This window comes from Anomaloglossus baeobatrachus, chromosome 4 (assembly GCF_048569485.1).
Source record: "Anomaloglossus baeobatrachus isolate aAnoBae1 chromosome 4, aAnoBae1.hap1, whole genome shotgun sequence".
Taxonomy (NCBI): Eukaryota; Metazoa; Chordata; class Amphibia; order Anura; family Aromobatidae; genus Anomaloglossus; species Anomaloglossus baeobatrachus.
In genome coordinates, this window is record NC_134356.1 from 608051428 (window position 1) to 608066487 (window position 15060).

The following is a 15060-nucleotide window of genomic DNA, read 5'->3' on the forward strand; positions in this document are numbered from 1 at the left end:
ACAAAGCCCCTCATACCAGAGCCAGCCACAAAGCCTCTCATACCAGTTCCACCCACAAAGCCCCCTATACCAGTGCCACCCACAAAGCCCCCTATACCAGTGCCACCCACAAAGCCCCTCATACCAGTGCCACTCACAAAGCCCCTCATAACAGTGCCATCCACAAAGCCCCTCATACCAGTCCACCCACAAAGCCCCTCATACCAGTGCCACCCACAAAGCCCCTCATACCAGTGCCACCCAAAAAGCCTCTCATACCAGTCCACCCACAAAGCCCCTCATACCAGTGCCACCCAGAAAGCCCCTCATACCAGTGCCATCCATAAAGCTCCCTACAGCAGTCAGTCACAAAGCCCCTCGTACCACTCCACCCACAAAGCCCCTCATACCAGTCCACCCACAAAGCCCCTCATACCAGTGCCACCCACAAAGCTCCCTATAGCAGCCAGTCACAAAGCCCCTCATACCAGTACCACCCACAAAGCCCCTCATAACAGTGCCATCCATAAAGCTCCTCATACCAGTGCCACCCAGAAAGCCCCTCATAACAGTGCTAGCCACAAACCCCCTTTACCAGTGCTACCCACAAAGCCCCTCATACCAGTGCCATCCATAAAGCCCCTCATACCAGTCCACCCACAAAGCCCCCTATACCAGTATCACCCACAAAGCCCCTCATAGCAGTGCCACCCACAAAGCCCCTCATAACAGTGCCATCAATAAACCTCCTCATACCAGTCCACCCACAAAGCCCCTCATACCAGTGCCACCCACAAAGCCCCTCATACCAGTGCCACCCACAAAGCCCCTCATACCAGTGCCACCCACAAAGCCCCTCATACCAGTGCCACCCACAAAGCCCCTCATACCAGTGCCACCCACAAAGCCCCTCATACCAGTGCCAGCCACAAAGCCTCTCATACCAGTGCCAGCCACAAAGCCCCCTATACCAGTGCCACCCACAAAGCCTCTCATACCAGTGCCACCCACAAAGCCCCTCATACCAGTGCCACTCACAAAGCCCCTCATACCAGTCCACCCACAAAGCCCCTCATACCAGTGCCACCCACAAAGCCCCTCATACCAGAGCCAGCCACAAAGCCCCTCATACCAGTGCCAGCCACAGTGCTACAAGTAACGTTGCTAACCAGGGTATTCCCCATTAAGAAAGCTCCTCCAGAGACATTCAGTGCCGCCTGCAGGTGGCGCTACAGGCACAGAGCCCCTACCACTGTGCGGCCTCCCCAGCCCCGGTGCCCATAATGCAGCATTTCAGCACATAATCATGGCTGTACTGGCCAGAGTCGCTCCTCTATACAGAGGTTACTCCGCTGTCAGGAGGGACACGTTCACTTCATACTCTTTCTCACACTACTCTGACAAGCATGAAGCTGCAGTGTCTTCTGTTGATTTTACATAAAGCTTTCCGTTGAAGACGAGGCGGCGCGCGGTGCATGCCGGGAGATGTAGTTCTCCGACAAGTGTCACGAGATTGCGCGCTGCTGTGCACCGGAGACGCTGGACAGTCTCGCTCTGTCGCCCTGGAAACAGGTTTCTGGCAGTTACATGTGACGCGTGGTGCGGGGAGGGTGAGGTGCTGGGGAGTCCGCGTCCCATATGCCGCATGTGTGTACATGGCTGTATATAGGGGCGGGGATTGTGGCTTCGCTGTCCATATTCTCGTTACTGCGGGACGAGCTGTAGTGTTTTTAGGGTCCACGTGACCTGCTCTCTGTATTCTCTTTTTGTTAGTGAAGGCTCCGGTGATTCTGCCATTTTGATTTTTTTTTTACCTGGCGTTTACCATATGGAGTAAATATACGGACATGCTATTGGCTCCGACCGCTCCGCGCCGACGCCAAGTATTTATAACATTATTCATTTCACTGATATTTATTTTCTTTAAGGAACTTGGATTTCTTGTATAATCTACCTATAATATTCTGTCCCGAGCCGGGATGGAACCGTTTAATTGGCCGAAGCCGGGATCAAACAGTTTGATTGACCAAAGCCAGGATTGATCAGGCCGAGATCGAACAGTTTGATTGGCCGAAGTCGGCATTGAGAAATTTGATTGGCTGAAGCTGGTATTGAACTGTTTGGCCAAAGAGCCTTTTTTAAAAAAAAAGTTTGCCACTGCAGAAATAACTGACACCTCATTTATGCCTCCCATTAACACTAGAACTACTGGACTCTTGACACCTATATAGAAATACATGGTGCAAAGTAGTCAAAATGACTACCTCAGTAGTTCTAGTGTTAAGGTCGTCCTGTTGCCTATAGCAACCAGAGTGCAGCTTTCAGCATTGAAGCTACTGCGGTAAAGTGAAAGCTGAGCTCTGATTGGTTGCTATGGACAACTGTAGCACCCCTGAACCCATTAGGGCACTACAAGGTACTGCATCCTGACAAAGATGCAGGGCCTACCCCCAGGGACCTGGAGACCAGTGCCAGTAACAGAAAAACACATTATAATCCTAGTCCCCCCCATTCCCACAGACTGGTGACAGACTAGACATGGACCCAATGGATGGCCACCCAGGGGTGGAGCCGATCCAGTCTACTAGCCAACGACCAGGTGGTAGGGGACAAACAGACAGTTAAAGGGGTGGTTCACCCATTTTTTTTATTTTCTGTATGAGCTATACTTACCTTTCTAGGCGTCTTCTCCATTGCCTTCTGTTTCCAGTTCTGGCACTGAGCGGCGCTATCCTGCACGCTCAGTGCCAGTCACATGACCCCCTGGAGCTGTGGCCGCCGGCATCCTCTGACGTCCCGGCATTTCCGGGCTCTCAAACAAGACGGGTACGTCACAGGATGCCGGCGCCACTCAGATTGAGTGACAGGGCTGTGGGCGGTGACTACCGCACGTCACAGCCCAGCATCGAGGGGAGGAGCCGGAGGACGTCACTGTGGAGCCGCGTCCTGCAGAGAGGCTGAGACACGGGGCGCCAGGGTGCAGTACAGGGGGGGTCTTTAGCTGAATCCCCTCCTGCACGTAAGTATGTGATCACACTGTCCACCCGCCCGCTCTGCTGCGATGTCAGGAGAGCGGCCGGTGTCGGACAGTGTGATCATCTGCTCCTCCCAGCAGCAAGACACTGGCAGGCATGTCACCGCTGTGCTCTGCCATCTGTCCTGCTGCATGGGACCAACTGTCTGCACCACAAGTCACAGAGTGGAGACAGTTGGTGACAGAGCACCTCTGCCCCCCCCCCCCCTGTTCTTTCCCCACTCTCGTCTCTCCCCCCACTCTTCTCCCCCTCCCCTCTTCCCCCTCTTCTCTGCCCCCCTCTTATCCCTCTCTCCCCTCTTATCCCTCTCTCCCCTCCCCTCTCTTTTCCCTCGCTCTCTTCCCCCCTCGCTCTCTTTTCCTCCCCCCTGCGCTCTCTTTTCCTCCCCCCTCGCTCTCTTTTCCTCCCCCCTCGCTCTCTTTTCCTCCCCCTCGCTCTCTTTTCCTCCCCCCTCGCTCTCTTTTCCTCCCCCTCGCTCTCTTTTCCTCCTCCTCGCTCTCTTTTCCTCCCCCCTGCGCTCTCTTTTCCTCCCCCCTGCGCTCTCTTTTCCTCCCCCCTGCGCTCTCTTTTCCTCCCCCCTGCGCTCTCTTTTCCTCCCCCCTGCGCTCTCTTTTCCTCCCCCCTGCGCTCTCTTTTCCTCCCCCCTCGCTCTCTTTTCCTCCCCCCTCGCTCTCTTTTCCTCCCCCCTCGCTCTCTTTTCCTCCCCCCTCGCTCTCTTTTCCTCCCCCCTCGCTCTCTTTTCCTCCCCCCTCGCTCTCTTTTCCTCCCCCCTCGCTCTCTTTTCCTCCCCCCTCGCTCTCTTTTCCTCCCCCCTCGCTCTCTTTTCCTCCCCCCTCGCTCTCTTTTCCTCCCCCCTCGCTCTCTTTTCCTCCCCCCTCGCTCTCTTTTCCTCACCCCTGCGCTCTCTTTTCCTCACCCCTGCGCTCTCTTTTCCTCACCCCTGCGCTCTCTTTTCCTCACCCCTGCGCTCTCTTTTCCTCACCCCTGCGCTCTCTTTTCCTCCCCCCGCGCTCTCTTTTCCTCCCCCCGCGCTCTCTTTTCCTCACCCCGCGCTCTCTTTTCCTCCCCCCTCGCTCTCTTTTCCTCCCCCCTCGCTCTCTTTTCCTCCCCCCTCGCTCTCTTTTCCTCCCCCCTCGCTCTCTTTTCCTCCCCCCTCGCTCTCTTTTCCTCCCCCCTCGCTCTCTTTTCCTCCCCCTCGCTCTCTTTTCCTCCCCCCTCGCTCTCTTTTCCTCCCCCCTCGCTCTCTTTTCCTCCCCCCTCGCTCTCTTTTCCTCCCCCCTCGCTCTCTTTTCCTCCCCCCTCGCTCTCTTTTCCTCCCCCCTCGCTCTCTTTTCCTCCCCCCTCGCTCTCTTTTCCTCCCCCCTCGCTCTCTTTTCCTCCCCCCTCGCTCTCTTTTCCTCCCCCCTCGCTCTCTTTTCCTCCCCCCTCGCTCTCTTTTCCTCCCCCCTCGCTCTCTTTTCCTCCCCCCTCGCTCTCTTTTCCTCCCCCCTCGCTCTCTTTTCCTCCCCCCTCGCTCTCTTTTCCTCCCCCCTCGCTCTCTTTTCCTCCCCCCTCGCTCTCTTTTCCTCCCCCCTCGCTCTCTTTTCCTCCCCCCTCGCTCTCTTTTCCTCCCCCCTCGCTCTCTTTTCCTCCCCCCTCGCTCTCTTTTCCTCCCCCCTCGCTCTCTTTTCCTCCCCCCTCGCTCTCTTTTCCTCCCCCCTCGCTCTCTTTTCCTCCCCCCTCGCTCTCTTTTCCTCCCCCCTCGCTCTCTTTTCCTCCCCCCTCGCTCTCTTTTCCTCCCCCCTCGCTCTCTTTTCCTCCCCCCCCTCGCTCTCTTTTCCTCCCCCCTCGCTCTCTTTTCCTCCCCCCCCTCGCTCTCTTTTCCTCCCCCCCCTCGCTCTCTTCTCCCCCCCCTCGCTCTCTTCTCCCCCCCTCGCTCTCTTCTCCCCCCCTCGCTCTCTTCTCCCCCCCCGCTCGCTCTCTTCTCCCCCCCCGCTCGCTCTCTTTTCCTCCCCCCTGCGGTCTCTTTTCCTCCCCCCTGCGCTCTCTTTTCCTCCCCCCTGCGCTCTCTTTTCCTCCCCCCTGCGCTCTTTTCCTCCCCCTGCGCTCTTTTCCTCCCCCTGCGCTCTTTTCCTCCCCCTGCGCTCTTTTCCTCCCCCTGCGCTCTTTTCCTCCACCCTGCGCTCTTTTCCTCCCCCCTGCGCTCTTTTCCTCCCCCCTGCGCTCTTTTCCTCCCCCCTGCGCTCTTTTCCTCCCCCCTGCGCTCTTTTCCTCCCCCCTGCGCTCTTTTCCTCCCCCCTGCGCTCTTTTCCTCCCCCCTGCGCTCTTTTCCTCCCCCCTGCGCTCTTTTCCTCCCCCCTGCGCTCTTTTCCTCCCCCCTGCGCTCTTTTCCTCCCCCCTGCGCTCTTTTCCTCCCCCCTGCGCTCTTTTCCTCCCCCCTGCGCTCTCTTTTCCTCCCCCCTGCGCTCTTTTCCTCCCCCCTGCGCTCTCTTTTCCTCCCCCCTGCGCTCTCTTTTCCTCCCCCCTGCGCTCTCTTTTCCTCCCCCCTGCGCTCTCTTTTCCTCCCCCCTGCGCTCTCTTTTCCTCCCCCCTGCGCTCTCTTTTCCTCCCCCCTGCGCTCTCTTTTCCTCCCCCCTGCGCTCTCTTTTCCTCCCCCCTGCGCTCTCTTTTCCTCCCCCCTGCGCTCTCTTTTCCTCCCCCCTGCGCTCTCTTTTCCTCCCCCCTGCGCTCTCTTTTCCTCCCCCCTGCGCTCTCTTTTTTTCCTCCCGCGCTCTCTTTTCCTCCCGCGCTCTCTTTTTTTCCTCCCGCGCTCTCTTTTTTTCCTCCCGCGCTCTCTTTTTTTCCTCCCGCGCTCTCTTTTTTTCCTCCCGCGCTCTCTTTTTTTCCTCCCGCGCTCTCTTTTTTTCCTCCCGCGCTCTCTTTTTTTCCTCCCGCGCTCTCTTTTTTTCCTCCCGCGCTCTCTTTTTTTCCTCCCCCCTCGCTCTCTTTTCCCCCCCTCGCTCTCTTTTCCCCCCCTCGCTCTCTTTCCCCCCCTCGCTCTCTTTTCCTCCCCCCTCGCTCTCTTTTCCTCCCCCCTCGCTCTCTTTTCCTCCCCCCTCGCTCTCTTTTCCTCCCCCCTCGCTCTCTTTTCCTCCCCCCTCGCTCTCTTTTCCTCCCCCCTCGCTCTCTTTTCCTCCCCCCTCGCTCTCTTTTCCTCCCCCCTCGCTCTCTTTTCCTCCCCCCTCGCTCTCTTTTCCTCCCCCCTCGCTCTCTTTTCCTCCCCCCTCGCTCTCTTTTCCTCCCCCCTCGCTCTCTTTTCCTCCCCCCTCGCTCTCTTTTCCTCCCCCCTCGCTCTCTTTTCCTCCCCCCTCGCTCTCTTTTCCTCCCCCCTCGCTCTCTTTTCCTCCCCCCTCGCTCTCTTTTCCTCCCCCCTCGCTCTCTTTTCCTCCCCCCTCGCTCTCTTTTCCTCCCCCCTCGCTCTCTTTTCCTCCCCCCTCGCTCTCTTTTCCTCCCCCCTCGCTCTCTTTTCCTCCCCCCTCGCTCTCTTTTCCTCCCCCCTCGCTCTCTTTTCCTCCCCCCTCGCTCTCTTTTCCTCCCCCCTCGCTCTCTTTTCCTCCCCCCTCGCTCTCTTTTCCTCCCCCCTCGCTCTCTTTTCCTCCCCCCTCGCTCTCTTCTCCCCCCCGCTCGCTTTCTTTCCCCCCCCCCTCGCTCGCTCTCTTTTCCCTCGCTCTCTCCTGGCATGGTCAGTACAGAAATCTCTCCATCGTGGAGGGGTGAGAGGGAGTAATAAACATGGAGTCCCTACTGTGTCTGTGTATTTATTTCTAATAAAGTATTTTTCTCTGTGTGGTCTTTTTTTTTTTTTAACCCTTTATTGGAGATTCTTAATGGCCAGGTCAACCTTGGCCTGACATTTAGAATCTCGGGCTTTATACCAGCGGGTAAAACATAGCTGGTATTAACCCCTTATTACCCAGCGTGCCACCTGCCACCAGGGCCACTGGAAGAGTTGGATACAGCGCCAGAAGATGGCGCTTCTATAAAAGCGCCATTTTCTGGGGCGGCTGTGGACTGCAATTCGCAGCGGGGGGCCCAGAAAGTTTGGGCACCCTTCACTGCGGATTCCAATCCCCAGCTGCCTAGTTGTACCTGGCTGGACTCAAAAATTCGGCGAAGCCCATGTCATTTTTTTTTTTTAATTATTTCATGAAATTCATGAAATAAAAAAAAAAAAAAGGGCTTCTCTATATTTTTGGTTCCCAGCCGGGTACAACTAGGCAGCTGGGGGTTGGGGGCAGCCCGTAGCTGCCTGCTGTACCTGGCTAGCATACAAAAATATGGCGAAGCCCACGTCATTTTCTTAAAAACGTTTTCAGGGAAAAACCTTTATAAAAAAAAAAAATGCTTCCCTGCATTTCTATTGCCAGTGAAAGTAACACCAAGCAGCGGGGGCTAGCAGCCAGTAGCTGCTTTGGTTACCCTTAGCAACAGAAAATGCAGCGGGAGCCCACAAACAATGTGATTTTTTTTTTTTTATTTTTAATTAATTTTTTTTTTAAAAAAACGGCATGGGCTTCGCCCATCGAGCACCAGAGCATTTTACTGCTCAATTCATCCCAAGTAATCAGATGACTCCAGTGTCGGCCGATTACTTGTTCTGTGTCCCCCTGCATCCATCGCAGCGTGTACGGGCTGTGAGGTCAGCGGAGTGGAGACAGTGACATGCTCTGCTCTGACACATAGTGTGCTGCATGTCACTATCTTTCTCCACTCTGGCACTTGTAGTGCAGGTGACCGGATGCTGCATGTCACGTTTTTGCCGCAATTTGGTGCCTTTTTTGCTGCGTTTTTGCTCACTGCGTTTTTAATCAGTGCACAATTCCATTAAAGATTGTTGATGAAAAAAATAAAAAAGGTCTGATGTCATTTCCTTATTCAAAATGTTCATTGTATGCAGGAGAGCAGACAGCAGCTGCAGAACTACAAGGCTCAGCATCCTCCATCCAGGACTGTATGCAGTTTTTTACCCAAAAAGAAAAAAAAAATGACGTGGGCTTCGCCATATTTTTGTATGCTAGCCGGGTACAGCAGGCAGGTACGGGCTGCCCCCAACCCCCAGCTGCCTAGTTGTACTCGGCTGGGAACCAAAAATATAGAGAAGCCCTTTTTTTTTTTTTAATTATTTCATGAATTTCATGGAATAATTTAAAAAAAAAAAATGACGTGAGCTTCGCCTAATTTTGGTGTCCAGCCGGGTACAACTAGGCAGCTGGGGATTGGAATCCACAGTGAAGGGTGCCCATGCTTTCTGGGCACCCCCACTGCGAATTGCAGTCCGCAGCCACCCCAGAAAATGGCGCTTTCATAGAAGCGCCATCTTCTGGCGCTGTATCCAACTCTTCCAGCTGCCCTGATGCCGGGTGGCTAGCCGGGTAATAATGGAGTTAGGACTAGCTGTATATTATCAGCTAGCCCTAAGCCCGAAATTCATGGTGTCACGCCAATATTAGACATGGCCACCATGAATTTCTAGTAATGATAAGAAAAAAAAAAAAAACACAACACACAGAAAAATATTTTTATTAGAAATAAAACACAACACAATTAGTGACTCCATCTTTATTGAAATAAACCCCCCTCCGCAGTAATCCTGGGTCAGGGTCCCGCGCCGTCCAATCCGGATCCAATATCATCTGATCGGTTTGCTGGAAGGAAGGCAAAGCGATCAGATGATGTGTCAGGATAAAGGATGTGAATCACATCATACATCAGCTGATTGTATAAAAGCCGATTATACAATCAGCTGATGCATCAGTGCAAAAAAAAAAAAAAATAAATAAATACTCACGTCTGTGCTGATGACCGGCAGCTCCTGGAGCGGAGTCTGATCCTGGCCCATCACTGCAGGAGCGGCCGGCTATCAGCTGATGAAGTCCCCTGACGGCAGGATCAGCTGATAGCCGGCCGGGCAAGAAAAAGCCGGCGAGACTACGATCAGCTGATGCGTCAGGTGACTGCATCAGGTGATCCACGGCCAGGTCCTGCAAGCTTCGTGCATGCACCGGGGACACTGCACACAGCCGGAGCGGCGGGACCGAGACAGGGGCTGGAAGCAAGCATGGCACCCGGACCCTGCAGACAGGTGAGTATGACATACACACTCACATACACACTCACTCACACACTGTATATACACACACACACTGTATATACACACACACACACTGTATATACACACACACACTGTATATACGCACACACACACTGTATATACACGCGCACACACTTTCTTCCCCTGGCTGTGCAGAGCTGCTGTATCTGTGATTTCTCTGAGTGCACATCCACTGGGAAGAGGCAGGGAGGAGGGTTTGGGTGGGAGCAGAGTGGGTGTATTAGACACAATGGGTGTGTTAGATAAGCCAGACACCGCCCTAAAGCCACAAAGAATTCTGGGACTTGTAGGAACTGAACACAGGAAGTCAGAGGAGAGATTAACCCCATCAGAGCTGGAGCCAGCAATGAGCATGTGCTGCTAGTGCACAATGAAAGGTAATTTTGCTGAAAAAACATAATAGATGTGTTGAGGGGCACATATTAGCAAGATTTATCAGAAAAAAAAAAAATCAGTTTTGGTAACTGGACAACTTCTTTAAGGCCCCGTCACACATACACACATAAATCTTTGGCAGATCTGTGGTTGCAGTGAAATCATGGACATATTGTTCCATTTATACACAGCCACAAACCTGGCACTGATTGTCCACAATTTCACTGCAACCACAGATCTGCCAAAATATGTATCTTTGTGTGTGACAGGGCCTTTAGAGTTAGTAAGTGGAAGTGAGAGGAGGCGGCCATAACTGCTCTGACACAGGAGTGTGACTGTGACCTGAGGGCCCAGGCGTGTGGTTGCCGGAGGAGTACAACGAAGTACTCCCGGAATCAGAGCACTGATGGGGTGCAGAGCCCTAAGTCAGGCAAACGCTCCAGGCAGACGTGATAAAATCTGCACAGTGAGGGGACCATCCAGGACCTCACTGACCTTAGAAGTCCGGGGGCACCAGCAGTAACGGGAGAGCTAGGGATCGGAACCGAACACTGTCCCTACAGGTTTCACACTGCCGCCGTACGGACCAGAGACTGAGAGACAACCAGGAGGGGACCCCCAGACGCTCCAAGCCACGGGGACCCACCAACTTAAGAAAAGTGCAGGGGAAAGAAGCCACCGGGTCACCAAACGGCACTGTTACTAAGGGAACCAGCGATGAGCACCAGCCTTCCTCCGGGTACCAGTTACCATTTACAGTGAGTTAACAGAACCAGTTAAACAGTAACCTGTGTGTGGACTACCCTTCTTTCTGTGCCCAACTCCTGTAGCTAACCCCCTAGGGCCCCGGCCCTACTTGCGGAGGGTCCAACATCCAGGCTGCCATCACATCAGCCCCAGCGGAGAGACTGTGCAGCAGCGGTTCCATCACCAAAACCGCAACCCGCAAGTGGCGTCATGACATAAACTTTATTGAACATTCCCTTGTACATAAACCCCTTTTAAAAGCGCCCCCAGGGTCACGGAACCGGGCAACAGCCACCCAGTGACATATCCCAGTAGTACACTGCCCGGGACTGAGTACCCCATAGCCCTGGGCGGCACACAACTAGACCCTTATCAAGTGTAACCATTTATCTATTCACTATATAATGCTGAACGCGTCCTTCTGACTGAAGCTGAGTTGGCGCGTGCGCTGTGCTAAGTTCATGTCAACATAGTACTATGCACGTGCTGCCTGTCACCTCCATCCGCTCACACTGGCGCCATGGTGAGGGAGGGGAGAGGCGAGGAACCGCCCGCCCACACCACACACGTCATGGTGAGGGAGGTCAGCAGCGTGCAGACATCACATGACCTGAAGATGGCTGCGCCTGTACGTAGACTACTGACCGGCGCGCTATGGTGCAGGGCATGGGCTGTGCACGCCGAGTGCAGGGGTTTGGTTTCTGCACTGCACAGCACGGGTCTCGGTAGAGGCTGCACAGTCCTGTGTTTAACCCCTTCACGTGCTACCCAGTTACTGCGCTGCGAGACCGCGGTCATCCCCACACGTCTGCTCATCTGATCAGCAGACATGTGCGGCTATCAGGCACCCACGCACGCCTTTTAAAGGGAACCTGTCATCAGAAATTTCGCCCAAAAGCTAAAAGATTCCCCCTCTGCAGCTCCTGGGCTGCATTCTAGGAAGGTCCCTGTTATTATTGTGCCCCATGTGAGACCAAAATAAAGCCTTTATAAAGTTCTACCTTTTTGTATGCAGCTTCTGTAAATGTGTCACGGGGGCGGGCTCTCTGCCGTCCGTTATTCTGCCCCCTGGTCCTGTATGCCGCCCCCATCGCTCCTTTCCATATCTGATGCACCGCCCACTGCTCCAGCCATCCCCGCGCATGCCCAGTGCCAGTCTCACAGGACTGAGCAGTGTGACCGCTGGTGACGTGTGCGCAGGCAAGTGATTATGGGCGGGACTGTGACTGTTATCAGCAAGTACCCGCCCATAATCTCGTGAGCGCGCAAACCTCTCCAGCATTCACACTGAGCTCAGTGTAGATGCTAGACTGTATGGGCTGCTTCCAGGGATGACGTCCCTTTGTCATGTGATAGGGGCGTGTTCAAAATACTATCACATGACAAAGGGACGTCATCCCTGGAAGCAGCCCATACAGTCTAGCATCTACACTGAGCTCAGTGTGAATGCTGGAGAGGTTTGCGCGCTCACGAGATTATGGGCGGGTACTTGCTGATAACAGTCACAGTCCCGCCCATAATCACTTGCCTGCGCACATGTCACCAGCGGTCACACTGCTCAGTCCTGTGAGACTGGCACTGGGCATGCGCGGGGATGGCTGGAGCAGTGGGCGGTGCATCAGATATGGAAAGGAGCGATGGGGGCGGCATACAGGACCAGGAGGCAGAATAACGGACGGCAGAGAGCCCGCCCCCGTGTCAGATTTACAGAAGCTGCATACAAAAAGGTAGAACTTTATAAAGGCTTTATTTTGGTCTCACATGGGGCACAATAATAACAGGGACCTTCCTAGAATGCAGCCCAGGAGCTGCAGAGGGGGAATCTTTTAGCTTTTGGGCGAAATTTCTGATGACAGGTTCCCTTTAACACTGCTTATGATTAAGGACTTATCTATTTCTTCGGCGCTCCATTGGGAGACCCAGACGATTGGTGTATAGCACTGCCCTCCGGAGGCCACACAAAGCAATTACACTAAAAAGTGTAAGGCCCCTCCCCTTCTGGCTATACACCCCCAGTGGGATCACTGGCTCACCAGTTTTCTGCTTTGTGCGAAGGAGGTCAGACATCCACGCATAGCTCCACTGTTTAGTCAGCAGTAGCTGCTGACTCTATCGGATGGAAGAAAAGAGAGCCCATATAGGGCCCCCAGCATGCTCCCTTCTCACCCCACTTGCGGTTTGTAAGGTTGAGGTACCCATTGCGGGTACGGAGGCTGGAGCCCACATGCTGCTTTCCTTCCCCATCCCCCTGAGGGGCTCTGTGGAAGTGGGATCTTACCGGCCCCCGAACCCTGAGGCCGAGCTCCATCCACAGACCCAGAGACCCTGCTGGAGGAGCTGAGTACAGTCAGGGACAAGGCCCTGCAACGTTCAGGTACTCTGTGTCCCCGCACAGACAGGCCACGCACACTCCAGGCTTGCTGGGTGTGCTAGTGCGCCGGGGGCACTAGCGCTGCGCGCTCGGGTTAGAGTCACTGCAGCTTAGCTGAGTGATTTTTGTCTTGGGAACTACCGCGCCGGCCGCTCCGGGAGCGGCGGCGCCGCTGTGACTTGTAGTGCGCCGGGGACTCGCGCTGCCCGCGCTTTTACGGCGGCAGCGCTCATAAATCTAGTCCCCGGCTTTTGCGGCCTAGTTACGGTTCGTTCCCGCCCCCACCCTGTCAATCAGGGAAAGGGAGAGACGCTGTGCAATAGGCAGCGCCGAGGGCTGGAGCCTTATTTACATGCTCCAGCCCTCTCACTGGGCACAGTGGGGACGCAAGTTTCCCGCTCTTGGTCTCAACACGCCCAGGGCCCGCCCCTCTCCACAGGACGCCGGCAGCCATTCCTGCATGCAGTCTGGCTGGAGAACGGACACAGGCTCTGGGGGACTCAGACAAGGGACTCTGGCGACCACACACCCGCGTTTATGCGGGCGGTAAGCTGCACATAAGTGCTGGCCCCACTAGTGCCACAGTGTTATTTGGTGCATTTTTTCTCTGTACCATATATATTTATATTGCACTGTACAGTCGCTTCTTGGCTTATACCCTCATTGCTCTGAGGAGACAACAACATGTCATCCGCAAAACGCAAGGGTGCCAAGGCACAGGCGGTACGCACTGCTTGTGCCGCATGTGGGGCTAATCTACCGGCAGGTTCCAATGACCCCCATTGTGTGCAATGTTCAATCCCTGTGCCACTTCGTCAGCCAGAGTCTATGGTAGTAGTGGCCCAGGCAGAGACGCCTGTGAACCCTGCCCCGGTGACGGGGACAGAATTTGCAGTTTTTGCTGATAAGATGTCTGTGACTATGACAAAAATCCTGGAAACCTTGCAGGCCAGGCCAGTTTCTCAGACCATGGACACTGCTGTGTCTATGCTCCCCGGTCCCCCTCAGTTGGAACTAATCCGTACTTCAAGGGGGTCCCAGGCATCACAGGCTGAAGACTCTGACTCGGATGACAGTCCCAGGCAGCCTAAGCGGGCTCGCTGGGAAAGACCCTCGCCGTCATCACACTGGTCAGGGTCTCAGCGAGACGAGGCTCTGTATGAGGAGACAGAGGTGGGTGATCAGGAATCTACTCCTGACACCGCTCTCAATCTAGATACCCCTGATGGTGACGCTATGGTAAATGACCTTATAGCGGCGATCAATAGACTGTTGGATATTTCTCCCCCAGCCCCTTCTGCAGAGGAGGCAGCTGCACAGCAGGAGAAGTTCCAGTTCCGGTATCCTAAGCGTAAATTGAGTACTTTTCTGGACCACTCTGACTTCAGAGAATCAGTCCAGAAACATCATGCTTATCCAGATAAGCGTTTCTCCAAACGTCTTAAGGATACACGTTATCCCTTTCCCCCTGACGTGGTCAAACGCTGGACCCAGTGTCCAAAGGTGGACCCCCCAATCTCCAGGCTTGCGGCTAGGTCCTTAGTTGCAGTGGAAGATGGGGCTTCACTTAAAGATGCCAATGACAGACAGATGGACCTTTGGTTAAAGTCTGTCTATGAAGCTATCGGCGCGTCGTTTGCTCCAGCATTCGCGGCCGTGTGGGCACTCCAAGCTATTTCAGCTGGCCTGGCACAAGTGGACTCTATCATACGTCCAGCAGTGCCGCGAGTAGCGTCCCTAACTTCGCAAATGTCTGCGTTTGCGACTTACGCTATCAACGCTGTCCTGGACTCTACGAGCCGTACCTCAATGGCGTCTGCCAACTCTGTGGTTTTGCGCAGAGCCTTGTGGTTAAAGGAATGGAAAGCAGATTCTGCTTCCAAGAAATGTTTAACCAGCTTGCCACTATCTGGAGACAGACTGTTTGGTGAGCAATTGGCTGAGATCATTAAACAGTCCAAGGGTAAGGACTCCTCCTTACCCCAGCCCAGATCGAGCAAACCTCAACAGAGGAAGTGGCAGTCGAGGTTTCGGTCCTTTCGAGGCTCCAGCAAGACCCAATTCTCCTCGTCCAAAGGGACTCAGAAGGAGCAAAGGAGCTCAGATTCCTGGCGGGCTCATTCACGCCCCAAGAAAACAACCGGAGGAACCGCTTCCAAGGCGGCTGCCTCATGACTTTCGGCCTCATCCCTCCGCATCCTCGGTCGGTGGCAGGCTCTCCCGCTTTTGCGACATTTGGCTGCCACAGGTCAAAGACCGGTGGGTAGCAGACATTTTGTCTCACGGGTACAGGATAGAATTCAGTTCTCATCCTCCGCCTCGGTTCTTCAGAACCTCCCCACATCCCGACCGAGCAAATGCCCTTCTGCAGGCGGTGTGCTCACTAAGAGCAGAAGGAGTGGTGATCCCTGTTCCTCTGCAGG

At 54.6% G+C, this 15060-nt stretch overlaps 1 protein-coding gene across 2 annotated transcripts in view; it reads left to right on the plus strand.

Moving 5' to 3' along the window:
* The first annotated feature begins 1446 nt into the window (after positions 1–1446).
* LOC142304127 (oxaloacetate tautomerase fahd2, mitochondrial-like) overlaps positions 1447–15060 on the plus strand; it is a 66197-nt gene continuing 52583 nt past the window's right edge. The window contains exon 1 of one of the 2 annotated variants that reach the window (XM_075346191.1): positions 1447–1551. The gene's annotated coding sequence lies outside the window, so the exon portion shown is untranslated. The other variant, XM_075346193.1, reaches the window with a different exon arrangement.